Genomic DNA, 26,515 nt, shown 5'->3' on the forward strand with positions numbered 1-26,515 from the left:
CTGGGTCTTTTTATTGATTTGACATTCATTATATTTTTCTAACTTTATACTAAATCTTTGGAGTTAATAGGGAAAATGAATAGGTGATTCTGGCCGAAGTTTCTGTAAGACAGAACTTTCTATTTATGAACGAGCATCTTGCCTGTGGTCTTTAAAGGGATCTTAAAAAAACTCTATGCTTGCTAAAGGTTGATATGTAATAGCTTCTACATTGCATTATTAATTGGATTAAACTGATTTTCATGCTTGACTGAAGCACTAAGCAGCACTGGAGGAACACAGAGTTCACCAGTTGAGTCAGATGACCAAGGATCTGAAGTGCAGTGCTGGAGGACCGAATAATCAGGGCTTTCTCAGGGCTCTCTGCCTCAGAGCTGGTTATCTTAACAGATTTTTAGTGGCCCCACTTGTGGGGACCCGGGTTTCTGCGGTGGCTCAGAGAGTCTGAGTTTTGCGGGTGAAAAGAGTTAGAATGTGAGCCTCTGGCACATGTGCCGCAGATCACACGTGCGCCGAGACACAAAGAGGAAACCGTGGTTCATGAACGTTTATTTTGTGTGTTCTTAAAGTGAAGTGAAAAAAGGAAATCGCCACAGAGGGGTGACAAACAGAAAAAGAACAGTATGTATATATAAACAAATAGCCATGTTGTTACGTATAAAAAAAACACAGACAGCAGCTGCATTAATTTCATGTTAATTTCATGTTAATTTTAATGTTAAATCCTAACAAGCAGTGGAAGTGCTGCTCCAAATGCTCATCACACTGCATGTATCAATTACAGTGGCTGAAGGCAAGAAACTAACAGCAACTGCATTCCACTGAGCTGAAACTGAGGAGGATTCCAGAGCCTGAAAGCTCAAATTAGCCTACAAACAGCCTCTCTGGGGCTTGTTTTCCTAGTTTGGTTCCACCATGAACTTGCATTCTTAGAAATACCCTGTGTTTGCATTGTTGTTGTCAAAATCACTGAGATGCCTGGGCCCCCACCTCCCTGATTTCTGAGCTACTCCTTCTCAGCCGGTCATAAGATATGAGCAGGATGACTTCTTCTTTCATAACAGTCTCCTGCTGTCGCTGACCTGTGGCGTTTGCCTTGCCATGGTTTCTAAGCAACGGCCAAGCAATGGCAGATAAAGGCCAAAGACTCAGTCTATCCTGATGATCAGAAGCATACCTTGATCTGTGCGCTAGGTTCCTGTGCACACAACAAAGAGAAATGTTGCCATAGCACTATTCATTTAATACTTTAGAATTCTGTAAAGGACAGCATGTGCACTCAGTAGTTTGACATGCAAGTTCACATACTATAAACACTTCTACTGTGCTCTGCATGGAAATTAGGGTGATTTTTATACGGTAGCATATGACAAGCCACTATACTACCCAAGTACTTTGTGGCTTTCCTTCTTGCTTTTTGCTCATGTGTTTCAACCACTTATAAGCCACTGAGTGTGTTTAAGAAGGCATATATTTGATTTAGCTGATTAATCCTGTGATGAGCTGGTTACCTAAGGGTGAATTTGTTTCAAATGGAAGCCTGCCGGAGCTCTGTGTCCAATCTGGTGATGTCATTCCTTTGCCGAACAAGATCAGTTCCAGGCTGAGGAACACAAGAAAAAAGAGAGAAACTTTATGTGCATGTTTATCTTTTGTTATTATCTTTGACTGTTTGTATGTGTGGCTGTGTGTATTGAAACAGACTGTTTGTGAGACCAACTGGGGTCCAAATTTCCATCTGCAACTGCTCACTGTGAGTAGGGACATAGTGTACATCTACGTGCAACATAAACATCTCTGTATTTCTGGAAACAATATAGAACATTGTGTAATACCAGAGGAGGGGCAACAGACATGGTGCTGTAAGAGGAAAAAACCTACACTCTCACACACAAACACACACTGACAAACCAATGTTATGAAACCATGATTTCCTTTGATTTTCACAGTCATGATATTTGATACAAATGATTATATGTTTATTTAATTATTGGCAAGCATTATCAGTTGAATCTAGAAATAGCTACAAACCCCTGTGGTCATGGATTACTCTAAGACAGAACACTTAAATGCATTTACACGGGATACATACTTACCCAGCCAAATATTATGAAACAAAGTTGTTTTGGTTTTCCCTGAGAAGACATTGGATACTGTTGATTAAGTGCTTATTTATTAGGTAATGACATAAACTTATCTCTGTCTGTAGAATTGTTCTGTGATTGGCTGAATAGCCATCTCCTCACTCATTAGTCTTGTCTTTGTGGGGCATGTCCAAGCTTAAAATACTAAAAGTTATATTTGAGTTTGGACATGCACCAGTACAATCAGACAAAGGCCTTGTCATGCGGGTTGGTATGCTAGAGCTTTCTGTTTATAAAGGATGTAGCTTTTTCAAATTATAGTCTACAAGGAAACATCCAGCAAGAACATTAAGGGCACTATGATTTGAAACAGTAACCTGCAAGCAACCTACATTTAGTGATATGTGTACAATTTTAGGGAAGTTCCTTGAGCTCAGACTTGTTCCCCTAATGTCTCTTCAGAGACTCTAGTAGGACTTGTTTGTTTGTGTAACTGTGACTGTGTATTGTCTGTATCTGGTATTATTCATTTCTTTGTGTGTGTTTTGTTTCTCAGACAGTGCTATTCTGAAGTGTGGCGTGTCTATGGCAGGAATATGAGTGCATCTGCTTTGTGCCTTTATTTTTTTAGTTATTGTTTTCAAGGCAATGTCAGCACAATCCTGTGTCTGCCCATGTCAGCTCTGTGGTCAGCTGTAGGCTAGTCTTCAGATTCTCATGTGACTTCAGCTTTTCTTTCAGCAGATAAGCTCTCTAAGCCCTCCTCATAAAATAGTCCAAGAGGTTGTTCATTACTGTTGCAAAGGGGCCCTTTGAGTGGGATTGCTTAAGGTTAAGTAATTAGGAATCCAATTGTTTATGCACATAAACCATCCAGGCCCCCAATGACCAATGTTCCTTTAAAGACATTTACATGTGCATTTATGGTATTTGGCAGCCAGTCTTACCCTACAAAGTCTTGCATTGTATAACGATGTTACAGAGGTTGGCAGCAGTATATTTTGGATTCTAAGGTGCTTAAGGTGTAAGGCAGCTTCCCCACATGAGCGAATGGGTGTGGACTTTTGTTCGGAGAACACCAGCAGTGTCTGTGTTTCACTGATTAATTTAATTTTTTAATTTTCTGTGCTTGGTAATGAATTTTTGACACCTACCTTTTCTTTCTGATCGTGCAACTATAAATATTCACACACTCGATGGGTGGAGAGATTATTATTTTTTAGCCCAAACACCTACTAGGCTGGCTTAGAAGAGGCATTTTTCCTTACCGACTGACTGAATGATTCCTAATGTTGAAACACATAGCGTTTCACGCAGAGTGGGTGCTACTTACACAGTTTGTTGTTAGTTCAGCCCAATTACACATAGCGCTTTTTCACCAGCGAGGAACCGGGACAGTTGTAGTTCATGAACTAAATTTGGAACCATTCTGTGAGTTTCCACTGACATAAACTGCTTTGCTAACCAGAAAAAAAATAGATCCCAGCAGAAACCAAAGAAGAGTAGGTTCTTCCGTGTGAACCGTGGCTGAATAATAGGAAATAAGACAGGAATACTCTCAGATGCAGGTTGGCCAGAGCCGTGGCTCAGCAGTGGTTAGGTACGTTTCTCCGCTGTTCACAAACTCAGCAGGACGGCACAGATCTCTGCAACATTTACACACGTATTATATCTCACAGTAGCTGAATTTGTCTTATTTCATGTGAGTGTGTTTCTTTGAGTGGTGGGGAGACATTTTGTGGCGTTAGTGTGTTTATAAAACTCCATATAGCTAGGCCCAGCCACCTTAAACTTCATGTGCTTTACTCGAATAAGTTACATTTGAATAAATAAGTAAATGTTCTCTGGTGATACAGTTTCTAGCATTTATTTATAAATAAAATAAACAAGATAAACACTGATGCCAGTATTATATATTATGAACAAAATTATATGCTCCTTTTTTCGTTTCTGCATTTACTAGTCCTACCCTCCATATTTTCTGTAAAATACAATCACATATTAAAAACCACATGTAAACAAAGACGTTGATATGAAGCACCAAAGTTTCTCCAGACCGTCCAATGACAAGGGTATGTATTATGGGCATTTCCTGTTTTTGAAATACCAGAAACACCTCTGTGACAATGGCTATATGGATAATGACGGTCTGGCTAAACTAGGCTTGCCTAGTCTTGCTTTCAGATCAAGAGTAGATTGGATTTCCTCCTGTCTCAAAGATAATATATGTAGGATTGACTTGCATCAGTGAGTAATATTGTTTCTGTATTTCTTTTATTGTACATATCATTTCATATCATAGGGTGGCACGGTGGTGCAGCAGGTAGTGTCGCGGTCACACAGCTCCAGGGACCCGGAGGTTGTGGGTTCGATTGCTGCTCCAAGTGACTGTCTGTGAGGAGTTGGTGTGTTCTCCCTGTGTCAGCGCTTGTTTCCTTCGGGTGCTCCGGTTTCCTCCCACAGTCCAAAAACACACGTTGGTAGGTGGATTGGCGACTCAAAAGTGTGAGTAGGTGTGAGTGTGTGTGTTGCCCTGTGAAGGACTGGCGCCCCCTCCTGGGTGTATTCCCGCCTTGCGCCCAATGATTCCAGGTAGGCTCTGGACCCACCGCGATCCTGAATTGGATAAGCGCTTACAGATAATGAAGATGGACTTCATATCATTTCAAAATATATTTTTGACTTTCCTTGAACATATATAATCTTCTCAGAAATAGAATATTCTGAGTAATGTATAACTTTCCGAATAGATATTATATTAATGCAAATTGCCCTCTGATTTTTGCACAGAAATGTTACGTTACCTATTACAAATCCTGAGTTGAAAGTGACCATTGGAAGTTGGACATATTGCATCTTTCTCCTTTTTTTCCGTTCTTTGTGGTAAGGCAAGACTGCTTTACATTTCAAGTTTACAGCTCTAAATTAGTCAATTTAATACACAAAGAATCCTTGAATGCTTCATCCATTATTGCTGAAATTAGCTGATCAATGATGAAAAATGTGCTATGGTGGATAGCATGGGTCATATGAGTGTTTGTTTAAAAAAAAACGAGATCATGGCTGTTTTAGAATTGTGTGCTCAATGAGAAATTCCTGATCTTTCTGTGTATGCATGTAGGTGTGAAAGTGCTAAAGTGTGTGTGAGGCCATGCAGTTATGTGTGAAAATGTTGAGCGGGCTTTGTATGTGTAATATGGAGCAAAACCAGGTAGCATCATGTATACATAGTGTACAATGTTCCATAGAATCCATGTTGTCCATAGAATCCATAAAACTTTATGTAAACATTTTGAAGCATTGGAAATAGCAACTGCTCTTTTAAGAAACTGACAAACTTTAGTAATAGAACATGCAAATAAAGCAGATGTCATTGTGTACACGTTTAATCACTGTATCATAATAACAAAAAACAAGTTGATTCATCATCCAGCCCTAATCAAAACTACTTTATGGTATTGCCACCAACACTAATCACCATTTACATGCACGAAACCGGTCTAATGTGCTTACGAGTCTCCGGTGTCTGTTAATGGGTAAAAAAACAAACAGCCTCAGTCCGGTTTTTAGATAACAAAGAGTAATCAGAATGTTGAAAAGCATGAATCGAGATGTGGATATTACTCTGTTCAATAGATGGGTAATATTGATTTTGCTGTAAATGGAGCTGATTCTAAAGAGCCCTAACTGCAGGCTGAAAATGCTAAAAGAAAAAACAAACAAAAATGTAAACTTCAGCCATCTACAACAGTTGTTTTATTCTCCTCAAATATAATCGTATAAGACATGGTGCTTCTGAACGTAAACAAACCAGGGAATGCTATTTCCCCACATAGACATCCTCTTTAAGTCATATGTTTCTAGTTAGCAAAATATGATTAGCCATTGTTAAGGAATTTGAAGAGGGACTGGATTAATTATTCAACACCCAGTGCCAGAATTACAAACTATATTGCTCAGAATGTAGCATTAGAATCTCCTTTCTTGAGGTAAGTTTGAAACCTTCTCTCCTGCATACAGAGCAAGTAACTTTTCAAAAACTAGCCTAGAGCAGTGGTACTTAATAAGTATACTCCAGTCCAGGTGTAGATCTAAAAGCAATTTATTATAGAGAAACCGTAAAACATCAAAGACAGCACAAAAATCTGTGTATTTTGTCTAAATTTGGGATGTTATCCTTTTGTTTGTTGAAGTCCAACCACAGAGCTTGTAATTTCCATTAAAGCCATTGATGTGTGCTCATCAAAAGCTGATTAGTAAATAGACATAGTAGGTTCTTATCATGTCCAGAAATCTAAATGCCATATTCAACATTGCTCTGTACAAGGAAGAGAAAGGTTGACAATGAAAACAACTTTTTTTTAGGGATGAATGGACTGAAAAATATGCATTCATTGTTCTTGCTAGTTTGAATTCTCTGGACTTTTACTATGTGGAAATTTGGTAAGTGGTCCTTTAAGATACATAAATGGGAACCCCAGACCTGTAACACCCTTGTGACACAATAAAGTGCTGTGTATGGCTCTATACACTGTAAATATATAATTATTTGCTTTGTAACCTGTGCAGAAAAAGCTGTTTAAGACTGTTGTTCAGCCTCAGAGTACACAAAAAAATAAGCTTGGGTTTGTGATTTAAACATACTTTAGCATTTCTCATATTGTTACTTGCTTTATGGAACAATTACTCTTCATATCCTGCAGCTGTAATTTTGGTGCTTCAGATACAGGATGTGAAAATGTGTTATTTTTATAGAGGCATTAAGCCTTTCCATTGCATTTCACTGCTGTAAACAAATGAATCTGCATATTGACTGGGCGGGGCTAAAGGACATGTTGGTAAATATGTTGACTGTCAACTGTATGGACCATTAAATATGCTCCATGCCCTCCGAGCCTGTCTGTCCTCTACTGGCTCATCATGTCTGTTTTCATTCTTAGCCCTTTGCTTAAAGACAGACATGCTCAAAAGCCTTAAAGTTAATCCTTATATCCTTAATGAAAATGACTGCCAAAATAAGAGGTAGAGAACAAACGAATTATCCTGGATATTAAATCTTAGACAGAAGTGGGAAACTGAGCTCAGTTTACTCTGTCAGTAGAGTATAACTAGGCCTTACTACTAATCTGGCCAAGAAGTCCCGTGTCAGTATTAAATATAGTAAAATTGATCTGTTTATAGATTGTTTAATTTTATTTTTATTTCAGTAACACTATGTATGTTATGTAGCTCTTCAGTAACAAACTCTCTGAAATAATTTTCCACTCTGCCCTCAGTTTCTGTTACTGTTTGTGTGTGTGAGCATGTGTGTGTGAGTGTGTGTGTACATATGCACGTATGTGTTTATATCAGTTTGTACCCCTTCTGACTCTAATGGAGCTAATGGCCAGGTGTTTTTGCTTCTGCTCAGTACAGATAGTACTTTCAGTTGGAGTTATGTGCTACCCCACCCTCTCACTGGCTTACTCAATAACTCTCATCTGTGCCCATGTATGTGTCTATGAACGTGTGTGTACGTTGTTTGGCCATGAGTGCAGAGTCTATTTACGCCAGGTCCCAACCTACCCAGCGTTAATGCAATACATCATACGAGGGACAGTGAGGGACGTTGAAGGGGAGGGAGAGAAACGTACACTGCAAAACAACAAACTCTGTTCTTCACAGCATTGCTCCACCCCTCCACTCATTTCCCATTGGCTAAAAAAAACGGCCTTTCTGCAATAGATTGGCTCAGAGCAGACACACCTCCAGAATTCTAGAATGTGAAAAAAAAGGAAAAGGAAATGAGAGAGAGAGAGAGAGAGAGAGAGAGAGAGAGAGAGAGAGAGAGAGAGAGAGAGAGAGAGAGAGAGAGAGAGAGAGAGAGAGAGAGAGAGAGAGAGAGAGAGAGAGAGAGAGAGAGAGAGAGAGAGAGAGAGAGAGAGAGAGAGAGAGAGAGAGAGAGAGAGAATGGGAGGAGGGTGGAGAATGCGGCTGCCTCAAACATAAGGCTGGAGCCTATTCAAAAACTTCTAGGAAAGCGGAGAGCTGTTTGTTTGCGGAGGTGCCCGCAAGCCAGAGGGGGGCTGCTGACCCACTTTAGACTGCTGCAGTGTTTTTAGTGTGTCTTCAACCACTCAACCAGCTCCTTCACTCCTCCATCCAGACATTCCAGGAACCAAGTCCCAAATATACCTCTCCTGCCAAAAAGATCTGGACTTTTTATTTGAACACAGACAAGTTAAAGGGGGTTTATTTATTGCTTAAAAAGTTTAGAACCTCATACTGATATATCAAGCTCTTGAGGCTTTTGCAGGTATTTTTGTAGCATGAAGGTTTGCATTTTTTGGTTGTGGGTCTCTTGTTTTTCTATCCTGTAAAGGAATGCACAGCCTTGGAGCATTCATTTTGGATGACTGATGTGTTTATGAAAACATGCAGGCTTCCTGCCCGGTCTTGGCTTTCCATGCACTAAGTAGAACACGGCATGAGGGCCTGTGCTAATGCTAAAGGTGGCTGTCACCCGTTCTTATTTGCTTGTCATTGCTCCCTCTCAGAAATGTGCTACTGTAACATCTGAGGCTTTGAAATATGCAGTGTTCGTCATAGCTGTGCTGTGTGCTTTTTAGCCATTTGCACATTTTGCAACTTGTCTCAGACCATATGAGCTGTTGTTCTCCTCTGTATTTTTGCAGTATTTAAAGGCACACAAAGACAAGGGAACTGGGCAGTGCTCATTTTCAGACTGACTGATCAAGGGCAGTTGTTTTATTGGTTCCCACACCCACTCACACACAAGTAGACATTTATGTTAATTTATAGGATACAGTGTTTTCGTCTTCCTGAATGCAGGAGATCTGAAGTAAGTTTGGTATTTGGGTTTGCTTTTAGAAAAGCCCAGAAAGCAAAACAGCCTGGATTTAGTGATACGATCTAGAATTTTCTGCATGCCTATTGTCTAGCGTTAACTTGAAATAGCTCTAATGAGCAAACTACTGGGGCTAAAGCTTATTGAAGGTTGATCATTTAGACATTAAAGTCTTTGACTTAATAGCTAAATCACTGGTTTAAGGGCATTTCTAAGGCGGTCCTCTGCATGTCCGGTGGTAGTACTAGATTAAAAACAGACCATGAATGTCTGTTAGTTTGTGGGTTATCTAACTGATACAACTATCTCAGTCAGTATGTGGTCGCTGACATAAACAACTCCACCACAAGTGTGCCTGGCCATAAACTTTAGCTATTCACCGGCTCAATCTCAGTGTAACTTAAAATGCAGTCCGTAAGTCAAATTGCTTGTTCCTTTAAATCAGGGGTAATTAATTAAAATTTATTACGGTCCAGTTAGAGAAAATGTTTTCATGCCAAGGTCCGGTACATAATAAATAACTTGCATTATGATCAATGCCATACCCTGTGCATTACAATAACCTTGCTGTTATAGCAATATTTTATGTAGTTATGTAGCCAAAAGAATTGCCAAATTACATGTTCAATTACTTTTCAGTGTATTTCAACAAAATTTATTTAAATAACACATACTCTAAATAATTCATCCTTTTCTCATTTCAAGTAAGATTTACAAATAAAACATTCATTCATTCATTCATTATCTGTAACCCTTATCCAGTTCAGGGTTGCGGTTGGTCCAGAGCCTACCTGGAATCATTGGGCGCAAGGTGGGAATACACCCTGGAGGGGGCGCCAGTCCTTCACAGGGCAACACACACACTCACACCTACTCACACTTTTGAGTCGCCAATCCACCTACCAACGTGTGTTTTTGGACCGTGGGAGGGCACCGGAACTCACCCGGACTCGAACCCACAACCTCCAGGTCCGTGAATGCGACACTACCTGCTGCATCACCGTGCCGCCCTAATCCATGTTCAGCGTTGGGAGAATATTTCAACCGATAATTGTTCTCTTATTTTTAATGTTTCTGGCTTTATCTCACACAACACTCTCGTCCTGAAAATGTCCCGAAAAGGCTTTAATTGTGTCCCCTGGACTATTTTACACTGGTCCTAGCACAGTGCTGTCTGGACACCTGCCATGTGTGTGTCACTCAATCGAGTAAAAGTGCTCATCATAATGCACAGATCAGATTGGCGTATGATCACTTCACGTGTGATACACGGAAACGTATGAGATTAGTCTGTGAGTTTCTTGGAGCGCTACAACTGAACCTTAATGACTAGACTCACACCACTTAAAACAAACACTCTGTTCCAATTTCAACACATCTTAATAGTTTATCAGTTACAGGTCCAGAAGAGCGTCTGAGTCCGGACTCGGACCGCCTTCCGCCTATTTGTGAACACTGCTTTAAATCATAATAAGCCACACAAGACTCACACGCAACTGTGAAGGAACAACAAATGAGGCACAGAGGATTTTTCTCGTCTTTTCATTCATTCGTTTTTATTCATTGTAACTGCTTATCTAATTTAGGGTCACAGTGTGTCTAGAGCCTGGAGGCGGCACCAATCCTTTGCAGGGCGACACACATTCACTCACACACTCACACCTATGGACATTTTGAGTAGACAATCCTCCTACCAACGTGTGTTTTTGGACAGTGTGAGGAAACCAGAGCACCCGGAGGAAACCCACGCAGACACAGGGTGAACACAGTTCATAGATAATCACCAGGAGCAGGGCTCAAACCTACAACCTCATGTCCTTGGAGCTGTGAGACATTGACACTACATGTTCAACTAAGTTCTCTTACTTTTCTGCTCTCGTTTTCCCAGGTTTGGCTCGATTCTCATTCTTCTCCCTTTTACTTTAAGCTTTAATTTTTAGGCAAAATATTATATTCCGTTAAAATCTGCTGTAAATACAGTTAATCATTTATGTTGTCTTTGAAATTATATGTCTGAAATATTTGAAATGATTATGCTCTAAAATAGGCTCAGGAAAGATATTTGTGTTGTACTTTAAACACTGTATGACAAAATATTAATTGAATATGCCCCTCCACCATGGCTATTTAAAGAGGTTTGTGATCCTTAGGTGATTCAACCCTTATACAACCCTGCCCTATACATTAGCCTGACATGTGCATTTGATTTAATGTACACAATCCTGTAATACACCAGTACTTCCAGTGTTCGGTTTAGCCCTGCAGTGTAGACTTGTTTGCCAGGTATTAAGAATGAATTCTTTGTATATCAGTTCTTTCAAAGGAAACATATTTTCCTTCTTTTGTTGAAAATAAAGTTATTGTATAGTTTCTGACAGGTATATGATGTTGTAAAGTGCGGAATGCAAAAGCAAATCTTTTTCTCGCCACTGTCCCTCCTCATGCTTTCTCTCCCTCTCAGCTTGTTTACCATCTCAGGAGAGCTTGGGGATAGGAGGGGGGTCCATATGACCCACCCTTCTGCTTGCAGAGGGTAACCAAAGGACACAGACGCTTAGCCAACTTCACCCCACAGCCCTGCCCCTCACATCCACACACACAACCACACTCTTTCTGTCCTTCTGTCACTCTCTGTTCCTTGTGTTCTTCTAACATGTTCTTCAACCCCCCACTCATAGTGTGTTTATGTCACCAGATGCCATTCAGTGTCATAGCTGCCCCTCTCTCCTCTTAAGTAGTTGTGGACGTAAACAGGACTAAAGTTAGTGAGCTGGAGAGAGAGAGTATAACAGGGAAGAAATGTTTATACTGCAATGCTGTAAACACACTGATTAGCTCTTATTAGGCTTTAGGATTCTTGAGCCAGCCTTACTGCTGAATAAGCCTCTGTGTGTGTGTGTGTTTCCCTCCCCCAGCCAGTCTTGAGATCAGTATCAAATTGTTTACTGCTGATGAAACAAGTGCGGGCATGTTTGGGTCATGCTCACTGCAGCGGTTTGCTGGTTTTTGTCTAAATTTGTCCTTTTTTTTTTTTTTTTTTTCCTCACTTACTATCGTGCATTTCCCCAGAACCCTCATGATAATGCTTAACAACATCCTGTAGTTTTAAATGCTATTAATTTTTAAAGAGCAGTTCATAAGAATACCTGTTTTATCACAACAGCTTCAAGAGAAAGTAATCAGTTCTCATAAACCTCAAAGCACTGCAATACAATTGTAGAAGAATCATAAACAAAGGAATATTTACACACCCATTTAACATTTTGACCACAAAAGAAAAGACGCCAGTGTCTCGCAGAGGTGGCCGTGGGGGTTTGTTTTACGTTACCTTTTTACAAACCTGTTTCTTTAGACACACAACTGATTTGAAAAATGTAGGCATTTGCATGGATACATCCCAAATTTCACGTAGCCTGCTAAAAGCCATACTATGCTCTTAGTGTTAAGCTTGCATCAAAACATTCTGAAAGACTTTGAGTTTTTCACAAAAGTTCAATTGAGGGTTTCAAAAATTCAATAGAATTCTTCTTTAGAGTGAAAAACCCTGATTTTTTTCAGTACCGAATAAAATGTGACAAAATGTCAGAGACTTCTAGAAGACTGTATGTGCACAGAAACACACACACACACAGGCATATTCAGTGTGTAACTCGCATGTATGCTTTTTGACGGCTTTAAGAAGTCTAACTTGCAGAAATGAAAGAAGTGTGTTACCCCGAACAGGAAGTAAGAAGACGTGTGTTGCCCATCACAGGAAGTCAAGTTGCGAATAAGAGGTTGTCTATGCCTGAAGGGAAAGTCCCCTACCAGACACACATTTACACTTACACACACACACACATACACACACGCCCACACTTTTTTTTCTCCTGGATGGTGTGAATAGGTCATGGCTCATACAGTATCTACATGTTAGAGCTTCTGACAGGTGCTCTCTCCAAGAAACTCACAGTTCTTTGCAGTTCTCTACAAGCTTCAGAGACCACCTTTCATTTATTTACTTACAATTATAAAGAAAAGCCTGAAATCTATAGAAAAGATTAAACATAACATGATTTTATATCAGTATTTAATGTATCCACTATTTGCCCACTTTATTTTACAGGTGACAGGTTTTTCCAGTTTTTCAGTGGAAAGCTGCACATATATTTGAATCATTCCTCCAAAGTTCCAGCTGGCAAGTTGTTTGCACTTTTTAAAAATAATCTTTGTCTTTTTTATCTTATCTCAGTAAGGGATTCTTGATACTGGTGCATTCCTTCAGACTCTAAGCCTTGTCTTATCATCCTGGAAGAATAAACAGAGAATATGGGTAACTGTTCAGATCCAAGTGAGAGTAGAGCATGATATTTGTCCATCTCTTAAAGATAAATCAAACTACTGCTTAACTGATGGGGATCATGTTTGTGGTCAACGAGGTTGGTTCTTAGGAGACTCATTTTCTCTATATTTGTATCTAATACATTTTGAACTCTAGTTTTGAAAAGTCATGTTTTTTTTTAGTTATTTGCACTGGAGTTTTTATGCTTTGAATTGTACTTTTTTTGTTTATTAAACAATAGCCTTCTGACCTTTTATACACACACACACAAACACACAAACATTTTTTACTAAGTGTGCAAGGGTCTTGCAGACTAATTGCTTTTGTAGCTATAAAAGTCTTTCTGAAGAACTTTCACAGATACACAGGGGTGACGAGATCTCAAGACACCAGATCTCGTGAGATTAAAACATGACGATATTTCTCATGAAGCTTGAACCTGTCTCGCGGGGGAATAAAAAAGCGCTTCAGTAGTGTGAACTTTTTAAGAGGGATCTGGAAGCACAGTAGAAATGGCAGCGAATGCGACAGCTCAGCATTCAGAGCAGCTCTCAGCAGTAGCTAATGCATTATCTTGTCAGTTACAGAGTATCTTTTCTAGTAGCAACCAGTGTAACAACAGAGTTGGAGGAAATTCGCATAGAAGATGCTCCTGCTACTTTTAAGTCATATGTCTGGCTGCATGTTGTGTTCCTGGTGGAAAAATAAATGCTGACAGAGTGGTTTTCCACAAAAGTTCACAAAATATATTTGGAACCATTCGGCTTATTTTCACCAACATTAAGTGGGTTTGTTCCCAGCTGGAACCAAAGAAGAGTTTGTTCTTCAGCGCTAACGGTGATGTCTGTGGGCAAGTTGAGGTTCAGTAAATCACGTTTTTTACTTTGTCAAATAAAACTGCAAAAACTTTTTCATATTTTCTTCATTTTTCTTAAAAAAAAACCTTGCCTCATCTCATCGAGAACCTAGTATCGTGTCTTGTCTCGTCACTCCCCTACAAATACTTGCTTGCAGTAACTTACATGTTTTTGTGCACTTCATGTTGCACACACACACACATACACACATGCTCACACGTGTGAATAGACAGTGATGGAGGGCTCATTGTTACTAAGAGCAGCTGGCTCTGGTCTTTCCTGTCAAAACACACAAATGCTGAGGTGGCAGAGATACAGGCTGGAAAGGGAGTGTGTGTGTGTGTGAGTGTGAGAGAGAGAGAGAGAGAAAGAGAGAGGGAGAGGGAGAGAGAGAGAGAGAGGCAGAGGCCTGTGAGAACAAAAGGAAGAGACTACAATCCCACACCCTGTGCCCTTAACACAGAGTTTCCTGATCCCAGTGTAGACACATGCACAGAGACCCAGTCTTTCCCTCTCTCTTGTCTTCTGTACCATCTCACGGTCCATGTCACAGCAAAGCTCAACAGTGATTAAACAAGTAGCAATAACTTGCTTTTACTGGCATTGAAGAATACACCACAAAAATTGTCCTCCTGCATGTAACCATCCATCTGTTGAGGCACACAGGCACTACACTAGTAACACTAGTGCACTAGTGGTAGTGAGCACAGTCAGTGTGTACCCGAGGTTCTCTAACTGATTGCCTTGTTGTGCCTTTAAAACTGTTTAAAAGATGGTAATGTCCTCTGATCTCATTGGCTGTCATGTCCTATACTTCATATGACAAACAGTCAGGGCTGAAACTCTGCCCATGTTCAGTGCTAAAACACTGTGAATTGACTAGGCTAAGCTGAAGTAAACTGAGAAGGTCAGTTAATATTTAGCTGCTCGTTGGTTTAAAGCAATAGCTCACAAAATATTCTGCAGTGCCTCCATTTGTATTTAAGAAAAGTTTTGAGCCCCCAATCAGACACATGTACATGTCTTTTGCCCCCACCCCCAAACCCCAACACCTAAATTTGCCAAAAACTGCATCCTTGTCATTTGTGTGTGTTAGTGCTGCTGTGTAATTAGTATTCCCATTGTCATAGTGATATTAATTGTGCAATAGACAGTTTTCACTAAGAAACTGCATATTGTTTATTTTACTCTTTTTTAAGGTGAGCGTGAAACAGAGTTTTTGTTCATTTCACCTCTGTTCAGTCCACGGCAAATGGGAAGTTATTCATCAGTTGGGCCCCTCAATCTCTAGGGTAAAGGGTCCAAAGAAATACATTCATTTACAACAGTAAACATTTTGTTTGTCAATAAGTTTTCTTTTTAACTTTAACAGAAGTGTGTTTTAAATATGAAATACATAAATGCATGGCGGCACAGTGGCACAACATGTAGGGCCCTGGGTGGGGGCTATTTTTTGTCTTCTAATGCCAAAGGGTGACATTCTGCTTGACATAGCCTTTATGTGATTGCACTTCTCATTTAGACCCTGACTAACCATGACCCTGATCAGACTGATGGGTTTGTAGAAGATGAATGAAATAATACACTCTTGTTCATGAGTAGAGTCTGTGTCTGTGTCTGTTTCCTGTTTACTACTGACTTGATGTTATGTATCATATCTGCTGTAAAATCTAATTGAATATAATCCTTAGTCACACTTAACATAGTTATATCTAGAAAACTCACTTTGTGCATTTATACTAGGGATACTAGAACCAGCATTTATTATTTTTGGGAGCATACTGCCACAAACATGACAAATACATTAGCAGCCATCTTAGAAGAAACACTGTGTTTTCTTTAAATTCCTGAATCCTCTCTAAGGTGCTCACACATGTTTTCACAGTGGAATCTTGTGTAAAGGGTGTGGTGGGTCTTGATGTTTGGGACCTTATCAAAATGGAAGCCCTTCCTGTCTTTCCCATGCTCTGAGAGTGGGTGTTGTCAGCTTTTTGTGAGAAAGTTGCTTCCTAAAGAGCCATTATAAACGATCCTTTCACTTCTCTTGCTAAATCACTTCTTCCCAATACTAATTATGAAGTTACCTTGGTATATTTGACTGTTTATCTGGTGTAACACATGATACCACACATACCAAACCATACCTGAGTCAAAGTTGTTTGAAGAAGGGTGCATTTAATGCCTTTTCCTGTTTGGACCCTTGGCAGCATCAGTTGCACAAAGTTGAGGTTTACATCGTTTCAGATTTACTGTTCCACCTTAAATGCCAGTACAGAGTGAAACTGTTACACCATTTAATGTGGCGTGGCACATTCATACTTGAACTTTCTCACTCATAAATGACTTTTCACATGGCAAGGGCTTCTGAAGACTTGTCGATATATCCATCTATTGACATACATTGAAATACTCTCTGCTCGAGAACACCTTGAATAAGTAACCCTTGTACTGTAGATTAAGGTATAATTTAGCATTTTGACAGCTAGTAGCTACAGTCATCCTAGTCATCTTACTTACGTCTTGTTGTCACACTTTGTCATTTTCATTTCCTGCATTCACATGAAAACAATGTTACTGAATTACTGAAAATAATGTTGAAGCTGATGACACTTATTTTATCTGCTCAAGTAGCAGAACATAACAGATCTTGTGGTGTCTAATTTGAGCAATCAAGGCAAACATGCTAAATAGCTAAACTAAGTAATGTAATAAATCACAATTAATTAGTATAATTATAATTAATTCATTGTCTGTAACCCTTATCTAGGGTTCAGGGTCTCGGTGGGTCCAGAGCCTACCTGGAATCATTGGGCACAAGGCGGGAATACACCCTGGAGGAGGCGTCTGTCCTTCACAGGGCGACACACACACACACTCACACATTCACTCACACCTACGGACACTTTTGAGTCGCCAATCCACCTACCAACGTATGTTTTTGGACTGTGGGAGGAAACCGGAGCACCCGGAGGAAACCCACGCGGACACAGAGAGAACACACCACTCTCCTCACAGACAGTCTCCCGGAGGAAACCCACGCAAACACAGAGAGAACACACCAACTACTCACAGACAGTCTCCCGGAGGAAACCCACGCAAACACAGAGAGAACACACCAACTCCTCACAGACAGTCACCTGGAGGAAACCCACACAGACACAGGGAGGACACACCACACTCCTCACAGACAGTCACCTGGAGGAAACCCATGCAGACACAGGGAGAACACACCACACTCCTCATAGACAGTCACCCGGAGGAAACACGCGCAGACACAGGGAGAACACACCACACTCCTCACAGACAGTCACCCGGAGGAAACCCACGCAGACACAGGGAGAACACACCACACTCCTCACAGACAGTCACCCAGAGCGGAAATCGAACCCACAACCTCCAGGTCCCTAGAGCTGTGTGGCTGCGCGACTGTGCGCCCTATAATTATAATTATATTTATTAATTATATTATAATTATAATCATTTGGTAGCTGTAATTGCTACATTACCTGAATATAAGAATAAAAAGAATGTGTCTGACTCCATATAGGCAGTCAATATTTAAACAGTTAACAATATTAAAAGTCTCAGAATAGTTTGAGAGGCAAAACAATTAATTGAGATGCCATTTGCAATAGTCATGAATGGACAGTTTGCTTCAGGGGAGAGCAGAGTTAAGCTTGTCCTTTAGTAACTCCATCTGACTTTTCTAAATAGTGATAAATAGCTACTTTGAGTCTCAGTTAAATCCAGTTTCCAGTGTAGGGGACCATGCACTATGGGAATGTGTACACATCTTCTCACATTGAGGAGAGGTCATGAGTGTTTGTATGTGTGTGAGTGTGTGTGTGTGTGTGTGTGTGTGTGTGTGTCCCTCTGCATGTGTGCATGTACGTGAGGGCACACTGTCAAAAAATTAAAAAAAAATTAATTGGACACCAGATTGAAGGTATGTACATTGATCATAAAAAGCCTGGCTCAGTCACATGTTTGGCTGATTTTGTAAATGCAAATATATAGAGAGATCATCTAAATAGAACATACCTCTGCACATTTCAATGCACGTTTACTGTTTTTCTACTGAATATAATATACTGGAAAAATAATCAATATTTGTGATATGTAGAGAGGTGATGTCACCTTGAATATTTTATGTTTTCTTTTTTTCTAATATGTCTAACTGAGCAAATAAACAGAATTTCCACAGAAACAAATATTTTGATAAATGTACAGAGCGATAACAACATTTAGAATTTAATCAGGATGAACCAAATTTAGTATATAATTATTTTCAGTTTGCTTAATGGAACTCTATGCAACTGTGTACTTCTGGTGCCTCTGGTCAAATTCTGTTTTGTTCTTTTTTTTTTTTTTTTTTTTTTTTTTTTTTTAAATACGTATAAATCCTTCTTTCCAGCTCAATGTCCACCCACCTCAGCAAGTACCTTTCAGCAGCAAACAAGTGATTGGCATATTTCACATTCACACTTCAGCATTATTTAACCCTTTTGTTGTCTTATTAATTTTTATTCCACACCCTCATTACTATTCTTAAACATGGGAAATGGTCAGTGTAGAAAAGAGTGTTGTATGTATATCTATGTCGACTTGTGTGCTTGGGGGTGTGTTTTTGCATTAATGGAAATTAATGCAGGGAGACAGGACAGGCCGTGCTGGTGGTGATCACCTGATGTCACTCGAGCTGTGAGTATCAAGCGCTAGAACTCTTCGCCTGATCTTGAACCAGGCATGGCAATGACATCACAGCAGCTGCTGCTGTGTGTCTCCTTTCGCTCTAGCCTTCCTGTTCATCCTCACCTCTTCCTTCCTATACTGTGTGAGATTTACCTCCCTTGATCTCTCATGCTTGGCTTTTGCTTCTTAACCCTTTCAACTCTAAACTCTAATGACGGTCTGTGTCGTTTAAAAATGGTGGGTTTTTTTTTACCTAATGTACTGACAGATCCAAAACCCATGCAGTTAGTCTAATGAGTTAAACATCCCCAAGTCTTCATGGTGTAAATGCCAATAAAACATCTCTTCTTGTAATTTACATAAATATTTCTCACATATGTTTATCTTCTGAAACAAGCAGAAAAAGTGCAGATTGTGTAGTTAATGAATGGCATGAAACAGGAGGGAAACACTCTTTTGTGTTCTTTCCGTTGTTTTTTTAACGAACAGTGTAAGCAAGTCAATCTGAAATGTAAATTAAAAAGGGTTCACTGTGTGTCTGTGTGTTTTCATTGAAGAATATTTAGCAGTACTTTAGCCTCATGACAGTACTAAAAGTTAATATACAGCTTTTTTGTACTCAGTCAATGATCACTCAAACCACATTTTGTCTGACTCACAATGATTGCGAAAAGTGTGCTTTTATATGTGCATCTGTTTGTACAGGTTTTGAAAAGTAAGTCCTACACCAGGAGTAGCAAGTCCCCTTGAGGTCAAGGCCTTTGCTGACGTCTTTCTGTTTCTCTCCTGTCCACTTGCTCTCCCTCTGTCAACCCTTTCATGTTTTCTTTCTACCTTCTAAGCATTAGCAAATCCTTTTTTGCTAAATAAAGGGTGCAGATGACATCACTGAGGCTCTGATCTCACCTGGGTGTGCATGAAAACAACGGTGTGCGTGTTTGTGATTGAAAGACCTTGGTCTTTTAAAAAGTTGTCAGTTTGGTCCGGTTAGTCTTATCTCCACTGATTCATGAACACTAGCATAAGTGTCTGGACACCTGCATTGAAACCCACACTCAAGCTCTTAAACACACAGAGTTCACAGTGTAATCCTCCACAAAGCTCATGAATATTTTTACTGCGAGATACTGACAGCAACTGCTTAAACCTTTCCACGGGTTTTAAAAACACCAGTTATGAAAGCAGTTAGAAGTTCAACACTGTTGTGCCTGTTAATGACACTTTGACCTTTACCAATAAGCCTAGGAGTTTTAAATTTCATGACTTCAGTATAGGCATTACATTCAGTGTTACACTAATGTCATGTTAAATACATGAGGATGTTTTGCTTTAACTCAACATAGCTTAAACATTACTCTAAAAATACCAAAAGAATATAAGAAAGAAACTAAAGACTGTAAACAGCTGTCTTTTGGTGACGGAACAGTTAATGTTGCTGTCACACAACTCCAGGTGCTGGGGTTGTGAGTTGGAGCCCCTGAATGTCTGTGCGGAGTTTTCTCCCTGTGTCTGTGTGGGTTTTCTCTAGATGCTCTGGTTTCCTCCCATAGTCCACAAACACGTTGGTAGGTGGATTATCCCATGTAAAAAAGTGTCCATTCACTGTGAGTGAATGTGTGGGTGTGTGATGCCCTGTGTTCCTGCCCAACACCGGATGATTACAGGTAGGCTAAGGACACTGGGCAACCCTGGGCTTGATTGGCAGTTACAGACAATTAATGAATAAGTGAGCATTAAGTATTAAGATTTGAATTATTATTGTATTGATTATTATAAGGGTGGCACGGTGGCGCAGCAGGTAGTGTCGCAGTCACACAACTCCAGGGACCTGGAGGTTATGGGTTTGAGTCCCGCTTCGGGTGACTGTCTGTGAGGAGTGTGGTGTGTTCTCCCTGTGTCTGTGTGGGTTTCCTCCGGGTGACTGTCTGTGAGGAGTGTGGTGTGTTCTCCCTGTGTCTCCATGGGTTTCCTCCAGGTGACTGTCTGTGAGGAGTGTGGTGTGTTTTCCCTGTGTCTGCGTGGGTTTCCTCCGTGTGACTGTCTGTGAGGAGTGTGGTGTGTTCTCCCTGTGTCTGCGTGGGTTTCCTCCGGGTGACTGTCTGTGAGAAGTGTGGTGTGTTCTCCCTGTGTCTGCATGGGTTTCCTCCGGGTGCTTCGGTTTCCTCCCAAAAACGGAGGAAAAAAAAGTCCAAAAACACACGTTAATAGGTGGATTTGGTGACTCAAAAGTGTCCATATGTGTGAGTGTGTGTTGCCCTGTGAAGGACCGGCGCCCCCTCCAGGGTGTATTCCCGCCTTGCGCCCAATGATTCCAGGTAGGCTCTGGACCCACCGTGACCCTGAACTGATTAAGCGGTTACAGATAATGAATGATTATTATAATTATTATGTTTCATTTAAAGTTTTCTGCCTTATTCCTGAAATATATCACAAACACACACAAGAAAAAAAAACATATTGCAAAGGAGAAATGAAAAAATAAATGCTCACCTATATATTGGCAGTAACCACCTAAACCAGTGTTTCTCAACCCTGGTCCTGGAGGCACTCTGCTCTGCACATTTTAGGTGTTTCCCTGCTTCCAACACACCTGATTCACCTAATCACCTAATCACTTTTAGAGTTGCAGGAGGTGTGCTAAAGCAGAGAAACCACTGAAATATGCAAGGCAGGGTGCCTCCAGGACTAGGGTTGAGAAACACTGACCTAGACTTTTGCACACACTAAGTACTGTGCCAAGGTCAGAGACTAGCATTCATTGCTTGTTTAAAGAATCTTTTTATTTATTCTTGAAGGTGACAATTAAAGTGGTCAGTGAGGTCTTACATTATTATATCTACACATAACTCCTGAAAAGTTTTGAGTGCTATGTAAATAAATGGGGATCTCTGACTTTTGCACAGTACTGTACACATGCAGCAAGGCACACGCGCTCACAAGCCCATACAGTGTGGAAAATGGTTTGACCTACTTTTACAGCTGGAGCAAGCATGCCTAACTTAGAAGAAACTTTTGAGCATAATTTGTCTGATAACTAATTCTAAGTTTGAAGCCATGGAAAGATGAAGAAACATTATATATTATATATTTAATATCCATAAAACATTAGGTGAACAATGTGAATGAGGTTTAATTTCTGGGGTGGGGTGAGTGGTGTAACGTCAGTGAATTAGTTCCTAACACTAAGACAAATGAGATCATGGTGGACTTCAGGAGAAAAAGAAAGTCACCATGACCAAATCTTTAAATCCCTAATGTTTTTTTAACACCTCATACATAAGCAAGAGGGCACAACAGGGACTGTACTTCCTGAGGAAGTTCCAACATCTCCCACATACATTCCTGGTAAACTTCTACTTTAACACTGAGCACATCATCTTCCACTGCATAATCATCTGGTGAAAGAATCGTCTTCGCATGGCCAGGGTCACAGTACGGATGATCAGGAATGACCTCTACAACTTGGATAGTATCTGTGCTCATCAGCAAAGAAATAAGACATTTTGGGCACTGCTTGTTTGACTTTCTAGTGTCTGGAGAGTGGTACATGTCTGAACACACACACACACAAACTGAGATACTGTCTTTCCAAGAGCTCTGGTCTCTGTCACACCTTATTTACAGATATAGCATGTGCAAAATGTGCAGGTCTGGCACTGGATATATTTATCACAGCATCAAACAAAAGATGACTTTTATTGCAGACATGTCTGAGGGCTTAAAGGTCATGTATATTTAACAGTGGCCTCAGGCCTTGCCCTACAATGACCACAATGATGGTCACAATGTTATATAAAAGAAATGCACTGCTGCACTGAGAAATGTTGTTTTTGTAATATTTGATCATTTTTGGAAGAGTACAGATTAAGCGTCTTAAAAAAAAAAAACAAGGAATGAAGAGTGTACATGTGTTCTCTCTCCTCTTACTGGCTCAGAGCAGTCTTTGGCTGATAGTTGTGGTGTCTGCTGCTCCAGCTGCGCTGTCATATATCAGCCCTTACACAGGCAGAGGGGAGAAAGAACGGAGAGGGGAAAACTATATAGGATATGTAGGTTACCCTTCCTCCAACAGGCAGCTTGTGGCATCTGAAGCTGTATTGTTTTCTCGCTGTGTGAAGGAGTAGGGGGAGGGGTAAAGGGAGGGGCAGCACGGGAGGTGGAGTTTCTGCTAAGTTATTGCCTTGTTTTGCTCATGAAGACTGTAGATTTGGCTATTTACATCAAGTTAATGTGAGCTTAGACATTTCGTTACTTTGAGAAAGCTTTGTCACATATTTGGCACATATTTAGGCAATCTGTTCTGTTTTTGAAAAAAAAAAATAGTAGAATGCTGCTGACAGAATTCAGTGGGTTTATTTGCTTATAGAGTGGTCAGCACTGGTGCTGTGTGGTGAGTAAACTACTCCAGATTAGAGGGTAAATTAAATTGGGTGGAACACACAAAGGCAGGCTTGTTGTTATGCCTTGTCAGAATGTGAAATCATACGTCACCTATGTACTGAAGAGTGTCAATTGAGATTTCTTCATGTAAACTACTTACATGCATGGATACACAATATTATAATTATATCAATATATGTAGTTAACCGTAGTATCAGCATCAACTGATTAATGTTCTGAGAAGGACATTAGGACGACGCTGGACTACTGTGCTTAACTTTATACTATCTGTATTTTATTAGGTGTCTAAAGTGTCTAAAGTGCAAGGAACCCTATTGTTTTTGTTATTCAATTTACTGCGTTTCTAACCATTTCTATATAAATCACACCCTTTTACCTGTAATACAAGCACCGTTTGGTTTTCAGTCTTTTATTTAAAGAGCACATTACAAAGTTGGGACCCTATGGCTGAGCGTCCATTTTATTTTTTTGTATTTACATGGCTGTGAAAATCTATATTTGTTTCACACAGACGTCTGTCCAGTATTTTTTGGATGATATGGGCCTGAAAGAAACGTCTAATATAAGGTCATTGTCACTTACAATGAAAATGAATTTGCAGCTTCACATAAACAAATCCACAGGACTGTACAGTATACACACGTCCCAGTGCAACATGTGCAAAGTGAGAATAGCCTTTAACTATATTTGCCTCAGGGCTTGCTGAAACTACTATACTTTGTATTCCAGCGATTTTTCCAAGAAGGCAAAACAGTATGTAGAGCAGCAAGCTTGGACAATGCTCGAATGAGCAAGTAAGAACAGCCAAAGGCAGATCAACACCCTGATTTCTTAGAAAGAGAGGAGGATAGAGAGGAAAATATGAGCTGCTACGAAAGAAGGTTCGGGAAAGAAAAATATACTGCTTTAAGAGAGGGATACAGAGCAAAAACAAAAAACAAGTATATGATGAAACTCTGCCAAGACAGATGCAGGTACACTGTGTAATATTTGAATTTCATTCTGGCCAGAAAGTAAACGGGTGGGGGAAGAAGGAGCACAGACCTGATGAAATGATCTTGAAGAAAACAAACATGTTTTCCAGGAGGAAGCTCATAGGTATTGTACACAGTGCTCCTGTTCATACACTCGTGGGTGTCTATTTACATAAACAGATATATTCCTAACTATGTGACTATTAAGACGATTAATATTAGGGTGTTATGACACTGATTCGGATACTTTCGGATATAAGGTTGTTTTTGTGTGATATAAGATAATAAGTGTTTAATGGAGGCACGGGCCTTGCTTGTTTAAGAATAGTAATGACCACACTCTAAATCTGCCATTTCACACTGTAGCCTCTTGGCTTGTCAACAGGAAATTAAGCTTTCTATTCAGTTTTCACTCTTTCTCTGCCTGGTGGTGTTTCAGTTGCAGTTCTAAGTTCCACTTCCTTGCATGGATTTGAGGGTTTGAAGTTGTGTTAATTGAGATGTTGTTTAGTGGGCTGCAGTATTATATTAGTCCCAAATGAGTTGTGTAAGTCAAGGGCCTTCAAGCTTTCACTTCGCATGACTTAGAGAGGGGGGTGGGATTGGCATGTGCTATAACTAGACCCCAAAAACCCACAAACAGACTCAAAGGTCTCAGACTGGGCTGAAAGCAAGATGACCATCTGCTGCTCCATTTGTCCTCAGCCTGGATGGCTGCCCTCCCTAACTGCAACGCGTTCAGATCACAGTCATTGAATATGTGTGTGTGCAGGGGGTGGAGGTGGATGTATGAATGTGTGTTTATGAGACCATGGCCATGGTTCATTGTGCCTGGAAAGTCTGTTGCTGGTGTGTGTGTGTGTGTGTGTGTGTGTGTGTGTGTGTGTGTGAGTCTTTGGGCTTCATTGTCCAAGTCTTTCCTCTCAGAGTCCCATAGGACAGTCCGGTAACCCCTTCAGATGGTACAAGGCTTGGAACAGACTTTGATTTTTTAACCCTGTTATATTATAAAAGCACACAATACTGTTCAGTGAGCAGGAACCTTTAGATCTAAGCAGTTGATTGAATTTGCATATGTTTGCCATTTCTTAATAAAACCACTCTATAAAATAGAATTTTTGGAAATAGTTAAAATATAATATTAAATTGTTCAGGGTTTACTCTTTGTTTTTCAAGCAAAACTGAAGGGTTATTTCTTACTGTCATACCATCTGAATATATTAACACAGTATACGGTATTACCATAGGGTGGGGTTGACGGGGTGCACTGTCAGACTGTGGTGAGTCTCTTATCTATGCGCATTTGTCGAGTGACGGGTTTTTGGTGTTGTGCAGTTCAGCTCAGCACAGCCCGACGGTGCACACGACGCGTGTTTGACGATAAAAACTGAGAGAGCGAATTGAAATGACATAAGATGGCTCTATCCTGTTTAGAAGTATTGCTGACCAGCTAACAACTGAATAAATTGGCAAAGAAAACATTTCCTGCATTCATATCATTATTAAAGCTTGCCCTGAATCTGGACTTAATCACTTGTTCCTAGTTATTTCAACATTAACAGAAACAAAGCACATTGTAACCAGTCTCATCCTAAACGCACTCGTGTATTATTGTATTAGCGAGGCTTTGTAAGCTAACTCATAGCCTGTACTAAATTTTCCTCACATTTATTTTATTTTCTTAGTTGCTGTTAAACCGTTCACATTTGCATGTAGGGAAATGCCAGTGAAGTTAATGAATGGGGGCAACTATCTAAACTTTCTTGGTGTGGCCATGCTGGGGTTAACATCAGCCAAGCTGTATAGTCTTGTCTCATTGTTCTGGATTAGTGTTAGAGCTGTAAAATATAATAGGCCAGATTGGTGCAGCCATTGGCCCGGTAACCAGAAAATTGTGAGTTTGATCCCTGTTGATGCCACACTATCCATGACAAGGAGTCAGCTTCAGGTGACTGTTTTTGAGGAGTTTGTTGCATTTACCCATATCTGTGTGGGTTTCCTCTGAGTGCTTCTCCTGAGTGTAGGCTGAGGATCTTCGGTGTCAGCCAGAAATTTTTGCTTCTCTTTAAAGGCTAAGCACCAGCTATATGAAAGTGTCAAACAAATAAATACACTGGAATTTGAGTACCTAACTTGTGTTTATTGATAGTCAGAAAACATGTTATTTCTTACTAATTCAAGGAATAAGTTTTATAAGACCGTTGGTCCACCCCCCAATGGTGTTATCCAGAAAATGGACTAAATTTGTCAACTTTAAACGGGCACTTTGGAAAGGACCATCCGCTCACTCTGTTATCTGTAGCTCATTTCACTGGCGCTTTTCCAACACTATGGGCATG

The 26,515-nt window shown here is 40.2% G+C and overlaps 1 protein-coding gene and 1 long non-coding RNA gene across 2 annotated transcripts in view; one reads left to right on the top strand and one right to left on the bottom strand.

Moving 5' to 3' along the window:
- sesn1 (sestrin 1) overlaps positions 1–26,515 on the top strand; it is a 59,471-nt gene that overhangs the window by 12,652 nt on the left and 20,304 nt on the right. The gene's annotated exons all lie outside the window — the stretch shown is intronic.
- Positions 16,268–21,327, bottom strand: LOC136701719 (uncharacterized). Its single transcript, XR_010803850.1, has 3 exons — positions 21,292–21,327; positions 16,627–16,658; positions 16,268–16,367 (listed from the first exon to the last, which is right to left on the bottom strand). It is a non-coding gene; the product is annotated as an uncharacterized lncRNA (long non-coding RNA).

This window comes from Hoplias malabaricus, chromosome 7 (genome assembly GCF_029633855.1).
Source record: "Hoplias malabaricus isolate fHopMal1 chromosome 7, fHopMal1.hap1, whole genome shotgun sequence".
Taxonomy (NCBI): Eukaryota; Metazoa; Chordata; class Actinopteri; order Characiformes; family Erythrinidae; genus Hoplias; species Hoplias malabaricus.